Raw genomic sequence first — 16,013 nt, 5'->3', positions numbered from 1 at the left:
CCCCCCCCCCCACTCTGATTTTATAAATCCTTAAGCCCCTGCTTGTTCTTTGGGTGGAAGGAGGAACTACTTCATATTTTTCTAACATATCTAATCCATGTTCTTATTTGCTCCATAAGGCCCTATTTACTTGGAATACTTTTATGTTCTAATCTTTGGAATAGAATTTTAGGCATTTGTATAGCTACAAAGAAATCCCCCCAGTGGCTTAACGTCTTTAAACTGCATATATTTATGCTCCTGCATCCACTTAGGTTCCAGAAAAACATGCATTTATTAAGTGCTTTGCTGTTTACGCAGTATTTTCATATGATTTTTCACATCATGGAGTTATAGAAACAGGTTCAGAAAGGGTTAGTGGCTTGACCAAGGTCACAAGGCAGTAAGATGTCAAACTAAAAGGTATATTAGGTAATCCCATTGCCATGTACAAACTAATTTAATACCCCTGAGAAGTTTAAAAAAGCATAACTGTGTTACCTATATATGTGAACTAATTATATATGTGTATATTATAATGACATATATGAGCACATGTATGTATCCACGTAAGCATTTTCCTATTGTCAGCATTTCCTTAGTTCAGTTCCCTCTTTGTGAGTTTGAATAGCAGTATTTTTTAAATTTTTAAAAAATGTTTATTTATTTTTGAGAGAGAAAGAGAGCATGAGAGAGGGAGGGGCAGAGAGACTGAGACACAAAATGTGAAGCAGACTCCAGGCTCTGAACTGTCAGTACAGAGCCCAATGCAGGGCTCAAACTCACAGACCGTGAGATCATGACCTGAGCCGAAGTCGGGCACTTATCCGACTGAGCCACCCAGGCACCCCTGAATAGCAGTTTTAATTTTATAAACAGAAAAACTCAGACATGACGAGGTATTCAGTGAACTGAATATTTCAGTATCTTCGAAAAATCTTTGGAATACCAAGGGCCCTATTACTCATGCATGTAATTCTGGAGTTAGTAACCTGCCTCAGAAAAAAACTCACATATGAGTAATTTTCTTTTAAATCATAAACAATGAAAGAATGTATATAATTAATTTGCTGCTGTTTTGTTTCAAGATGGCAAATGTAGCTACACATCGCATATAAAGCATGAGGACCCATCACCTCCTTTAAGTAGGTACTGTTCTAGGCACCAATACACACACCATCTTTATGAAAATATGAAATGTCACAGATTCAAAGTGAAATAGCCTTTACTTAGTTGCAAATACATGTGGACTAGATCCAGAAGTGTTTTTCTCTGTGTTTTGCAAACAATGCCCAGCCATCTTGTATATTTGAAGTACTTAAGTGCTATAAGCATTTTTCTACATTTTCTATTAAAGTATCAGACCTACAATTAAGATGGTCAGAAATACAAACTCTTGTTGAGAAACCTTCAACTGGTCAGGTGTCTCTCTTCAGGGGAGTCTTTTGTCTCTGTAGTACATGGGTCCAGCCACAGGGCCTTCCAACCTCGTCACAGAAGCTGACACTAGGGAACACCAAGGCAGGCCACAGGCTTCGTGCTGAAATCTAGTTTCTACTCTAGGGGAATATGCTTCTGGAAGAAGACTAAAGGGAGGACTTATTCACAGGATTGAGGGAGAATATGATCGTTCAAAGTGAAAGTAAACCTGTCCTTAGATACTTCACTGAGTGCAACAACTGGTGTGAAGGAAGACTCCCCTTCCAGCTCTGGGAGCCAGGCCAGAAACATTAGGTCTGTTCTTCAGCACCCAAAAGATGGAATGAGTTGGGTGGGTCAAGGCTGTTAGAATTGCAAAGGGGATTTTCTTTAAGTTTGGTGGCTGAGTCACCTGTCATACCAAATTTTGTTGATGGTGCCATCCTCCAACAAGGCTCTACTTGTGTTCTGTAGTATAGCCTGTTGCCCAGCTTCGTCCCTCACCTGGTGTCTTTGTACACTTCCCCTACCTGATTAGATGTCACTGACTCCTCTCACCCCCAGGGGCTGAGACCTATTGGGAATGAGTAGTGTAATTACTCCACTTGAACCACATGGCCTGACTCTAGGGTCTGCCTTACTGTTCATCCTGCTTAGGAAATTGAACAATTCCTTGGCTGACCACATAGAAATTTTCTTCTTCTCACCCTTTTTCTTACCCTTTGCCTGCTTCATTGACATATCCCATCCCCTTGCTGCCACTAATCCAACTCTGCAGACCCCATCTCAGTACACCCCTCATCCCTCACCCATATCAGTAATCCTTCCCTTTCAGAACTCTTGTCTTTTTCATTATAACACACATGATTTTCCTCCCTCCTATACCTATTCTTTTCTTTCCTCTAGAGTCCTTCATGCTATTGCTTCCTCCCTCTTAAGACTGCGATCCCAGGATCCCAATCTGAGGCTCTTTCTTTCTTCTATAATCTTGGGGACTCCAAATTACTATTTGTGTTTCTTATTCTACCCTGAAGCAGAACCGCTGACCCTCCCCTTCTGCAAAATGATACTCATACCTCTCATTTCTACCCAAAGCCCTCATCCTTACTGGGTCTTGAAGTTGCCTAAATGGAGTAGAGTTGGAGATGTCCTCATTGCTAATCAAGGAGTGAGGAAGGGAAGGGGATCTTCCACCCAAGTTAGCAAAATGACAGGGAAGGAGAGAGCATAAGAAAATGTGGTACTGGGTCTTTGCCATGAAGATAGTACCAAATGCAGAATTCCCTTCACTCATTCATTTATTCTTCATTCATTTTTTCAGCAAATGTTTTTTGCCTACATATTTTACACCAAGCATTATATCAGGTCCTAGATGATAGGATATGAGGCAGTTATGTGTGCCAAGCAAGGTGCTACTTTATAACCACTTTAAGCCTCAAAATAACCCACAGAAGTAGGTATGATTGTTATCCTCATTTTAAGAAACTATGATCGTGGAGTTTAAATACCTTGCTGAAGTTCACCCAGTTAATCAAGTAACTCCACTCTATTCTTTTTCTTCTCGATTGGGATTAAGTATAGTGTGCATTAAGTATAGATTAGGTATGGTATAATTATTATGTGCCACAAGGAAATTCTTATTTCTAAGAGGTGGGGGAGGGGTGGTGGGAAGACTTCCAAATAACCAATGTGCACATGCCGCCTGTTGGTAAATTAGAAACCTATTCCTGCCTACTTGTCCTAGACATGTTGTTATTAATTTACATATTACAAACTCATTCTTATTTAAATATCGTATTCAAAATCCAAAAGTGTGTGTGTGTGGTTTGTGTGTGTATATAATTTTTTTTTTACATAAGAGCAATTTATACTCCCGAATTGAAAAAAAATACTTTTAAAGGGGTCTTTCACAGAAAGAGTTGAATTAAAAATAGAACAAGTGGGTTAGGTAGAGAAAACAAGCCAGTTGAAGAATATCTCCATCTTAAATTTCCTAATTTGTCTAGCTGTGGAATAATCTTTCTAGTTACTCTTGCTATGGCAGTGTACAACTGTGGGTAACAGTCTTATTCCACAGGCACAAACACCATAAAAATCTCTAGAGTGCATCTGGGTGATTCTGCCTTGTCTGCTTTTCTGTCCTCAAGTCAGTGACGCCTGGCTTCTTCTTTGGACAAATGAAAGGGGATACTTTGAAAGATACTCTCAAGCTGCAGGACAGAAAATTTAAATGAATTCTCTTTACCAGAGAACATTCAACTGGGTTCTGGCTCCCCCTAGCCGCATGGAAGTGGATTCTCATCACCCAAGCAGTTCAGCTGAACACTTAACTCAAAACACTGCGTGGAAGACCAATGATTTTATCTCCTCTCTGTCTCTCTTGTTTACTCTTCTGAATCCACTGTTGTTATTGCATTCAGCTGCAGAGACGGGGTGAAAATAAAGCAGCCATGGTCAGAAGAGGGTACTCAAGGTAGAGAATGAAAAGGCAAATGTTACTGTGGGGATTGTTTTTTGAGATGCTTTATGAATGTCTTACAAAGATAACATCAATTCCCCTTGTCAATATCTTTATTGGTTTTTACCCCAAAGGGACTGGGCTGAATGTGCTTACTTACTAATGCACCTGGGCCTCACATCTAACCTCTGTTATTTTTACATGTAATGTCAATTCATCCTTATGTAACCCGGCAGGCAGAGGGGCTGAGGGGAGTCTGGTGGGAGCCACATCAGAGGCAGCAAAAACAGCTACCTGGCAGCCGTGGAGAGAGATGTCCCAAAGGCCTTCCATACATCCAGAGCTTCTGCCAAGCAAGAGAAGCTTTAGAATGGGAAAATTAGAGACGCTTTTGCTTTCTTTCCCTTACCAAAGCCTACTGTTAACTGTTTCTGTTGAAAAACAACAGAAGACATCCCCAAGTGACTTCTAGTGCCGTCAGAGCTCTGCCTTCAGGGCACTGACATTTCAGTGTGTTCCTTTCTCTCTTATATTCTACAATTGCACAGGGGAATTACAAAGTGCCAAACAGATGTAGTATAATGTATTGGTTAAAGTGATCCATACTCTTATCCATGATGAATAGGTAGAATGGAGTCATTGATTGTTTCTTTGAATGGAATTAAATGAAGTCTTTGAGTCTATAACTCTTAATTCAGCACCTGGTAAGTGGAAGGCAGTATTCTGGGGATCCAAACATCTAAAATCATTCAGTTGACTTCTTTGCCCTTAAGGCCCCCACTGTCTATTGGAAGAAGATAGGCTCCTACACGCTAAGGGAATGACAAGGTGGAGTGGGACATGGCAGGGAATGTAAACAAGGCACTATGGGAGTATTAGGTAGGGAGCACACCTTTTGCCTGTGATGGAGACTGGGTCAGGAGAGAGCTACCAGGGACAATTTCATAGGCTGAAGAACATTTGAGCAGAAACTGGCAGAATAGACAAGGTTCTGACAGGCTCAAAAAAGACATCACAGAAAAAACAAAACAAAACAAAACAAAACAAACAAACTTTATGAAGAAGGAAGTAAAGGTGAGAAAATTAATGGAGCCCTGCGTGGTCTTCCTGTTCCCAGTGAGAGCTGCATGGATAGGGAGCTCCAGAAAGGCTGGTGGGAGTTAGGGGTGGAGGTGTGTGACCTCATTGTGAAAGGCCTGAACACCTTGTGAAGAAGTTTCTATTTATTGTGAAACCATTGAAGTCCACACAGCATGTCTGAGTGAGGAACAAACATTACTAGATTGGTGTTATAGGGTAAGTATGAAGCCTCTGGAGACTGGAGGAGAGGTGAGTAGGCTGGATACAGCTAGGGAGGATGGGTGATGCAGCAGTCCATCCCTGAAAGAGAGGAATCGAGAGTCTGAACTGAAGCAGTGGTGCCAGGACCCAGAAGGGAGACCCAGTGCCTTGCAGGCAGGTGGGAAGTGCTCCAGAAGCCTGGACCATCCTTGGGTTGCCCCAGAGGTGGGTTTTATCCTCACTGTGCTACACTGTATTTAATAGTTGATATCTGTCCCATTCTCTGGTTTTATGCTAGCTTCCTTTTAAGCAAAGCTCCACATAAATCCAGCTTTCTATTAGTTTCTACTCTTAGCACACTCATAATCCTCTTCCCTACCCTTAGCGTAACTCTATTTTGTCCTGATATAGTTACTCAGAGCAAACTGGCTCGTTTTCTAGATTCAGAAATGTTAAATGAGTGAACCAAACAGGAAAATGAAACAAGATGAAAAAACAAAAACAAAACAAAACAAAAAAAAACACAGACTAAAGTTCCCCAAGTGGCCAGTTAGAATAAAAAATAGACACAGGTGTTCTGAGACTCAGCACTTAACCCTCAGCTACATTTGCCTCCCACTACTTTCAACCCACTAATGTCACACATGAGTTAACAATATGTAAAACCTCTGTGTCCTTCCATGGTGTGTAAAGTACTTTAGTGCTATAGTGCAAGCAACATTTAGATAATTAATGCATATCTGCTGTCATAATGCAGTGATTTTGCCAGAATGTATGTGGGAGAATGTAGATGGATTAAACACATTTATATCTCCAGAAAAAATTGAGAGGCTATGTCAAAATAAAACATCACTGTGAATAGTTTACCTTTTTATTTTTTCTCTGATTATTAGACACATTTCAAACTGAGCTGTATGTATAAATTTGAGACAAATTAGGGTTATTTATTTTTACCTAATTCCAATTAGAATACATGAGATTGTCACTTGTAAAATAAATATGATTCTGTACCAACATTACAATAGATTTGAAATTATACAAAGTACTTTCTTCCAGGCTCATTTAAGTAGTGCAGTAAGTGAAAACAAGTTTAAGAGTCCAAAGAGTATATTTGGATGTCAGCGTTTCACTATAGCCCTTCTCCCATAAACAGCAAAGTCACTCCACCACCAAAGAGACTGGGAAACTGCTCTGTGCAGTCACTTCCCCCTTCTTCCATTTTGGAACATGCAGAGAGGGAGTTAGTTCTCATGGGAAAGACTTAATGCTCTCTAAGGTCTCTTTCTGCTCTTGGATTCCGTGTTTCCCAGTGGCCCCTGGAGGTTCCTGGACTGAGAGCAATGATGGTACTTGAGGCAGGTGAAAGCTCTGACATGTTAACAAAAGCATATACAGGGAAGTTCTTCAGGAGGGCGGGTGAGAGAACCAAAATGGCAGCGTCATTATTCAGCTTTTTGTGGTCATTGTTGTATTAAACTTCCACCACTTTAAAGATTCCTGGTGTGGTTTAGTGCCTCTTTGCCCATTTGGCAAAGTATGATCCCAATAATTGCTCTCAAGTCATCTGATGAGCACCCCTCCCAGAGAGACACCCAATCTCCTATAAGAAAAGATAACATTCTTCTGTGTTCTGGGCAGAGTTTAGAAGATCAAGTCCAAACCCACCAATTACTTCTTAAGGTGAGAGAGGTGCAGATGCAACATGTGCGAAAGGTCCAGGTCCCCAGTCAACAAAGGAAGCTCAGCTGAAGTGGAGTACAGGCACAGGGGATAACAGAGGAAAAAGTGTACCATGCTTTCTTTGCAGAAATTTCCCACTCTAAGAGCTATTTTTTGATTTCTACAGATTAGCAGCAGCAAATTAGCATAATGACATTACCCAGACACCTTTGCAGTTGTTTTCTTTCAAAGGTCATTGTGACTGAGGTTAGAGAATGTAATGGATTAAGAAAAAGAGAGGGGGAAATTACCATATTTAATATTGTTTTCACAGAAATTGACATAGTTTATGGATCAGAGGAATATAATGTAATTTACTCCTCTATCCCTGCTGGAAAGAGAAGGGGGGGATGGTAAAGGGAAACAGAGGATGTGGATGATGAAGTATAATAGTTATGGAGATGATGTAGCTGCTAAAGGGACAACTTCTGCAGCACCTTCGGCTCTCAGGGGTGGCAGTGAACGAAGCCAGGTTAGTTACCTGTAAAATCTGGGTGTGATCAGAATAACATTTCAGTGAAATTGAACTTGGGATGGTTCCTAGATAATAGATACATGGTTGTGTGAGAAAAGACCTTGATCATAGGGCCTGCTCTGTGACATGTGCAAAATCCGTATCGCTAGTGGAGAACACCAGGGACAAGCACACGAGCTGCCTTCAGTCTATTACATACATACCAATTGCTATAATATTGAAGAAAATATTCATAAATCCTGTTCTCTTTCAGTGCTTTATGCTTCATCGCCTTTCCCCCATTTGTGGTTTATAGATGGAATGAAGAAAAAGTGTAGAAGGCAAATGGCATGGAGTGAGGATGTTTGCTAGAGGCAGGATGGCAGAGTGGTGAAGGGGCAAGTCTTTCATATCAGGCAACTGAGTTCGTTCCCGGCTCAGCATTTTACTAGCTGTGTGACCTCAGTAAAATTTCCTAATTCCTTTCAGCTTCATCTATAGAATAGTACTGTTTTAGATGGTGATAGGAAAAGAATAAAAACAAGTTCATTTGCCACTAAGTTGGGAGAGGGAATCAAAACAAACTAAATAGTTTGGTGTGAGTTTATTAAGGAAAGGATGATGCAATTCAGAAAGAACAATCAGCACTGAATAAATCTTTGTATAAATCACATTGGTAGATATGATATATAGGCAAAACCATGACAAAGGTTTTAATAAATTCCAGTGTTGATACAGTTTAAATCCTTGACACTAACTTTTGTGCTTATTTTTGGTATGTCTCAGAATACTAAAGAACCAGAAATAGAAATATGTATAATGCAACAAAGATTAGGAGTTTGTCATCTGATCCTTTAGGGGACCTAATAAAAACTACACATATAAATAATATGAGGGAATAAGAATGAAGAAAAAAATCCATTAAGTCACTTAGAAGAACTTGACAAAGAAGATGACAGTGAAGATAATAAGTTAGGTAGAATAAAGGGAGGGAAAAGTTTCCTGAGACTAGTTTGTTTTCATAACTGGCCAAGCAAATGCTTTTACCCTATGGCTTCATCCTTTAATTTTTGCAGAAAAAGGTATGCAGACATTTCTAGGTGAAGAAATGTAATTTAACAAATCCATAACATTTACTTCTTATGAGTAAATTCCATAGGTTGCTATTAGAGGAAGTGAAGGTTAGTGACAAGAACAAGGGTCAAGTCTTGGCTTTGCTTATTCCCACCTTTATCAGTGGAGGTGATTCTCCATTTGTAGTCTAGAAATGGATCAGAAAACTGTAAAAGATAGGTAAGGGATGAGAATGCTTCCTAGTTTTAGCATATTGCACGTGGTTGTCTTGTGGATCAAATGAGATATGTTGTAAAAACAATTTTTTTGCAAATTATAAAGTGTCATTTAAGCTACTTATAGTTTCTTACAGTATCTAAGTATATTAATCTTATTTATTCCTATATTTTCAGCTACACAAATTCCTAATCTGCCAAGGTGGATGTTGGCTGAGAGTAGAGTTACTATAGACACATTATCACTTAGGCTAACAATATTCATGCAGGCAAAATAGTCCATTTATGTAGGTGATATAGGCCAAATTCTGCCTTTCACAGCATTTCTGTAGACTCCCTTTGGTAAAAATTTTTGTTATACCTCAAAAGCCTCAACAGATAAAATCTTCATTGTTGGTTATTTCTTTTTTCCTCCATGTCTAAGAATTACATCTACTTGTAAGCAATGGAGTTTTTAGATAAATAATTAATGGTTATTTAACAAGAGTATAGAACTTTTCTGCCATTGTTTTGATTGCATTAAGTTCACAAGGTGACTTTTTCAGGAAATGTGAATGGCATTTACCCGAGGTAGCAGTGATTGATTTTTGTCTGTTTTTAGAAAAGCTTTTGTTTCATTATCATGAAGTAAAAAATGGAGCCTGAAGAAAATCAAAACAAATCTAATTTCAGAATACCTGAAGCTTTGATTAAACTATCTTAGGGATACTAGGTCCATTTAGTACTTACATAATATTATTTATTTATGTTTTTGATTTATGTGGAACTTCCAGTGGGAGCTCTCCTGTGAAAACCATCCTTGCAAGGATGGTATTCATAAGTCGGCAATGCACTGCTTGCTTCTTCCACTGTTATCTTACATTCTTATACCAAATCCTTCATGGGAGACAAAACTGAGGGCTTGATCACGGGTAATGGTTGAGGATCCAATGACACATCTATGAAAGTGACAGGGTTAGTTTCAGCACCTGGCCAAATTCCAATTTTGGTGCTTTCTTCTTCATATTTACAAAGTTCTTTGGAGAAGACTTTCTGAGTTAAATTGTCTTATTCTTGTTTAGCTGCAACTGTTAAGCAGCTGCCTCATTATGTTCTCCACGTGGTAAACTTTCTGTTGAAAACAGAGAGAATTACAACGTCAGAAGGGGGCAAAGAACAAAACAATGACAACAATGAGAGAGGCAGTAGGGATGCAATTAGAATGTGTGGTAGTGAGTCTTTTAAGGCTGATGTTCAATATACACTTGGGAGGCAATAATGACCCTGGTTATTCTTAGAAAATGTTATTTTCTACTCCCGTGTGGGTGTTACCCAAGACTACATGGAGCAGTGTAACTCTTAGCCGTGGGTAAGAAGATTCCCTCCATGAGTCTCATGCTTTAGAGCACCCCCACCCATCACAACAAACTATACCTCTCTTCATGGGGTGAGGAGTCTCTGGAGCTCAAAGAAATAAACCCACCCAGGGACTGCACCACCCCTTTGAATCTATGATAAAGTTTAGGGGACTCCAATATTCCCTGCCCAAGTAGCTCTGAATTGGCTTCCAGGGTCTGCAAGGAACTCTTCCTGGGCCTCTTCTTCTAAGGACACATTATGCTGTTTGTGTGCACATGTCTAAAGTAGAAGCTTGGCTCTGGTTGTAGCTGTGTGCCTGGATGTGTAGCCTGGGGGTGTCGAGAAGGATGTGAGTCTCCTTATGGTGCTGACTGAGCCAGCAGTGGAAAGAAACGGGAGGAAGCTCATGGATCAGGAGTCAAGGTTGGGGCCAAGACTCCTTGTAACACCATGTTCTGGTACAGTGTTCCAAGCAGTCATACAATATTCAGTTTTAACCTGGCCTTATAGGTCATTATGAAGATACATTGTCAAGGTGGGAGGATAAAATATATTTTATCTTTAGTTTGTTATCTTGGTTTAGAATGATCAAATATTTAGACATACGGCTATTAGACCTCTATTTTTATTTTTGCTCCAGGCTCTAGAAACAAAGGCTGACTTGCCTTAAAGGCCAAATTTTCTTCTAACACTTTCTTATCTTTTTGTTGCAAGTAATCTAGGCATGGCAACACTATTAAAATTTCATCATTTGGGGGGCGCCTGGGTGGCGCAGTCGGTTAAGCGTCCGACTTCAGCCAGGTCACGATCTCGCGGTCCGTGAGTTCGAGCCCCGCGTCAGGCTCTGGGCTGATGGCTCGGAGCCTGGAGCCTGTTTCCGATTCTGTGTCTCCCTCTCTCTCTGCCCCTCCCCCATTCATGCTCTGTCTCTCTCTGTCCCAAAAATAAATAAAAAAAACGTTGAAAAAAAAAATTTAAAAAAAAAAAAATAAAAAAAAAAAAAAATTTCATCATTTGGGGTGTTGGGGTGGCACAGCCAGTTAAGTGTCTGACTCTTGATCTCTGCTCAGGTCATGATCTCATGGTTCGTGAGTTCGAGCCCCATATTGGGCTATGTGCTGTTGGCGCAGAGCCTGCTTGGGATTTTGTCTCTCCTCTCTGCTCCTCTCCCACTTGTGCTCACTCTCTCTCAAAGTAAATAAATAAGCTTTAAAAATTAAAAAAAAAATTCATCATTTTATTCTAATGACAACCTGAAGAAAAAGAAAGGTGTTCAGTTTTCTTCCTGGCCAAAGTACTGTGTCCAAAGTTTTACTAATCCTCCCCAGCAATTCTAAGGCTCAGAATATTGTACCTGGCCTGTGAGCTAAGATATTCTACATAAGCTTCTACTCAAACTTTCCTCCATGTCCTTACTACATCCCTTTTCTAAGCTTATCATAGGAACCAATTGAGAGCACGCCTGTGAAACATTGGGGAAGCAGCAAAAGCCACACAATTGTAATGCATTCTTGTATTCTCATCTCTCAGTATCACCTCCCTTCCTCAACAACTTCCCTAAACTACTGCCCAAAAGACTACCAATCAGCCCCTTCTCTTCCCAGTCATAAAGTAAAACTTTTGTATATGAAGCCCCCTCTTCCTCCCCTACCTCAAATCCACCTTACCCAGAGCAAAGGAAAGAAGGTGCAGCTGAGATTATCCAAGAGAAAATAAGACTGATATCTAACTTACTGGGCTCTTGTAAGCAGACATAGGCTGGGCACAATCATGATATAGGTAACAGGGTTATTTCCCTATTACAGATGAAGAAATTGAGGTTTATATAGTTTAAGTAACTTACCAAAGTTGATAAGATGCAGAGTGGGTTCAAACCCACTAGCTCTAACTCCATAGTATACTCATTTAATCACTTCACAACACTGCTTCTAGAATATTAGATTTTCTCCTTCTGATCACCAAAATCATCTCTAGCAGACTCTTCCTGCCATTTTTAAAAGCTATTATCAGTGCCCCAGAACCTGAAGCCTTTCAAATGCAAAAACTGTCATAAAACTTCATTACTATATTTTCTCAGCTTCATTATGCCCCTTTACAGACTAAATTAAAACACACTAGCCTCTAGTTCTCTATGCATCAGATGGTCAGTGTTTTGGCCAAAAAATAAAATTATGGTTTGTTAAGTTTGGGTGTCACAGAATATGTTTGATTGCTTTATTTAATCTCCATATTTTGGACTAAGAAAAGCCAATATTCGAAGACATGATAGCTACATAAACACTCAGCATCTAATTTTCCTTCCTTACAAGTCTGAGTGTGGATATAATATAATGTAATCATGGTTTAATACTAGTGCATAAATTTAGGTATGCATACATTTTTTATATAGGGGTTTGTTGAAGTTCATCCATTGACTTTTGGGAACATGAGGACAAGTGTAGTAGCATTTAGAACACTGCTTTATATTTTTATAGTGCTTTAGAGCTTTCTTAAGACATACTCATATTCATTGGATTACTAGAGATATTATAGAGAAATCTTACTATGTGATACCTTTAGGACTTGCATTTTTAAAACTCTTTATTCACTTCCAAATCAAATGAATTGATAAACACCCTGAAGTGCCTAATTGAAGAAGATGTAGATCTTCCACCCCAATCAAGCAGACCCTAAGGATGCCAAAAAGTTGTGCTTGCTGTCCTAGCTGCCTCCCTAAATGCAGTCATCTCAGCTGTCACCTCCTTCACCAGCTCCCATACCCCCATTTTTATTTACTACCACACATTGGCTCAGCCTCCTGGAAAACAACAGCTCCATGCAGTGCTATGAGGCAGGAGCTCATCTCACAACCCTCTGTGATAGCTCTGGTAACTCTTATTATAGGTCGATAACAGCTTCATTTGTCACATGCCCACTGAAAAGAGCTCATTCCTTGTTCTCAGATTGGGTGGGATGAAAGCCAAGAGCTTCCAATGCTTCTTGTGGATGTTAAGATAGAATATAAATCGGCAACATCCAATGGCAGATAGGAAATGCCAGAGTGTAAATCCCCAAGGGGACCAATACAGCTTTCATCTAAAGCAGAAAATGATTTTTTTAGTCTAGGGACTGGAACTACCCTGTTAGGCTCATCTGGTTTATAGCATAACAGGACTGGCTGGTAATTGGAAGTCAGCAATGGAGAGTGATAAACATTCTTATGCCGAGAATGGGAGAGTCAAAGTTCAGTTAAGCCTAGAGCTTTTGAAATGTCTCAGGACACCATGAGAGGTGTCAGAAGGAAATGTCATCTTCAGTGGTGCTGATGCTAGAGGACTTCTAGAAGCTGGGTCTGGGCATCTATTATCTAGCAGTGCAAGCTCCTCCTGGTGATTTGTCAGTCGGCCAAGATGCTGTTTACTACTATGTCCCTGAGTTTCCCCATTCTGTCCTGGACTGTGTTTCCTCTGGGTAAGAAATATGTCTTTGCACTAATGTTACAAACTGAGCATAAAATTGAGGGTCAAAGAAAGATAAAGCTTTTGTGTGTTAGACTTCTGAGTATGCCCAGAGACCAAGGGGTAGGTTACTTCTGAGACTAGTCCTATTTGACAAACATGCAGTTTACCTGTAAGAATGATTAGATGCAGTGTAGGATCTTTAAGGTGAGGATGAATTTCTTGATCACCTCCAGGCCTAGCAAAATGGCTGGCACAGAATAAGGTCAATATATATTTGTTGGATAAATGAAGGAATTAAAAACTGATTAAAGTATTAAATACACAAAGAGACCCTGTAATATCCACCTTCTTCTACATTAGATTGAGACACTGCTTTCTTGTAATACAAGAGTATCTGGTCTGTCCAAGACATTTAAATGCTCTTATCAGGGATAATGATCAACCAACTACCAAATTTCCAAAAATAGTCTAAATCTGTAATGTCAGGACAAGGGAAAGGTAAAATTTGATTTACAAAACTTTGATGCATATACAACATTTTAGAAACATGTCTATTATGTAACACAAAGTTTTAAAATTAAGATTGCAAAAACAAATTCACCATGAAATGATGTTTAAATGCTTCTTTGTTGTTGTTTTTTCTTTCAGGTAAGTGAAAGGTATCTTCTGAAGTGTTCTGCAGAAACTGTGCAGGTGGCAGAATTCTCTTAGAAGAAAAGGAAGGCAGGGATCCTTCAAATGGTAATATTTCAGCTGTTCTGTACACACAGGGAAATGTCTCACATAGCCAATAAGGCTGTTGTTTTCTCTTGTGTGGTTGCACCTGTTTATTTCACTATAACATGATATGGTTTAAACCTCAAGGTCTGTGAGAATTGTGTGTTTTTACGTATCTGCATTTGAGAGCCATTCATATCCTAATCTAAAGCTCCTGCAGCTCTATTTTCAGCAAAAAAAACTCATTATAAATGAATTGCTTTAAATTGAAATCTCGTTTTAAACAGATCTGACAATAGCAGATACATAATTTAGCCTAAATAATATATGAAATATATATAATATATATAAATATATATATTTGTGACTAGTTTTGTATGTATTTTCCTCTTAAATATGAAGTGCTTTATTTTTTTAAGTTTATTTATTTTGAGAGTGAGAGAGTGTGTGCATGCACCAGCAGGGAAGGGGCAGAGAGAGAGGGAGAGAGAGAATCCCAAGCAGGCTCTGTTCTGTGAGTGCAGAGCCCAACATGGGGCTTAATCCCATGAATAGAACCATGAGATTGTGACCTGAGGCGAAATCAAGAGTTGGACATCTAACCAACCGAACCACCCAAGTGCCCCTGAAGTACTTATTTTTTTTATGTTTATGACAGCATTATTGGTTTAAAGTATACCTGTGGCCTGTTAGATTTCCAGTCTAATTGAGATGACAGTTGAGACATACCAGAGATTTTAGTGGTGATACAATCAAGAGTACTAGGGGCACCTGGATGGCTCAGTCGGTTGAGTGTCCTGTCTTGGCTTAGGTCATGATCTCATGGTTTGTGAGTTCAAGCCCTGCGTCCGCCTCTGTGCTGACAGCTCAGAGCCTGGAGCCTGTGTCCAATTCTTCTCTATCTCTCCCCCTCCCCCAGTCATGCTCTGTCTCTCTCTGTCTCAAAAATAAATAAACATTAAAAAGAAGAAAAGAAAAGAAACAATGTAGGTTACCAAACTAATTCCTTGAGAACTGGAGACAGATAAAAATTTTTGATTTACAAAATTTCAATGCATATACAACTCCAATTTATAGTATAAGGTCTGAAAACACTTCACAAGACAAGAAGCAAGCAAAGTAGATATATCTCAATATTAAGTGAAAGGTTTATGAGATTATGTTATTACAGAAGATTTTAGAAGCATAATTTGCTAAATGTGCCCAATTTGTTCAAAGACTCAATTTATACCGCCAAACTAAGGCATTCTTTCTATTTTCTAGAGTGAAATCCACTTTGATGAGTTGTTAGTATTTGAGAATTCCCTTCAGAATTTTATTTTTAAATTACCTTTCTTTTTCTATCTAAAATAAATCACTCATTTGCTGAGTATTTATGGCTGACTTCTTAGGAAACATTAAAATATTTCTTAAAGCTTCCTGCAGAGTTAGCAATACAGTGCTTAGTTATTTTTAATATTCTAATACATGGTCAAGTTTCTACATGCTGATGAGAACATAAATATGTGTAATGAAATATAAGTCACCTACTATCAAAAGTGTATTTACCAAGTGTTGATAATAAGAATGAGATAATGCAAACCTAATACGAAATGGACCCTGTTCACAAGAGTTCAGTATTTTAGCAAGAGGCAAGATGTAGCAGATACTGAATAGCTTCAAAATGTAGGAATTTTTAAAGTATTATTTTTTTAATGTGAGAAATATATGCAGGAAATTAAAGACCTAAACCATCATTCAAATTTAAGAAACTATGAAGTGATTACTTTTGAATTAAATTTATTTACCTATTTCCTTCCTGAAAAATGGAGAGTCAAATCCATCCTTATAAGAAAAACTTTCACATTATAGATGGAAAACAATAAAAATAAATAAATTCATAGGGGCGCCTGGGTCTCTTAGTCGGTTAAGCATCTGGC

This window comes from Panthera uncia, chromosome C2, assembly GCF_023721935.1.
Source record: "Panthera uncia isolate 11264 chromosome C2, Puncia_PCG_1.0, whole genome shotgun sequence".
Lineage (NCBI taxonomy): Eukaryota > Metazoa > Chordata > Mammalia > Carnivora > Felidae > Panthera > Panthera uncia.
Note: the sequence above shows the minus strand (reverse complement) of the source record.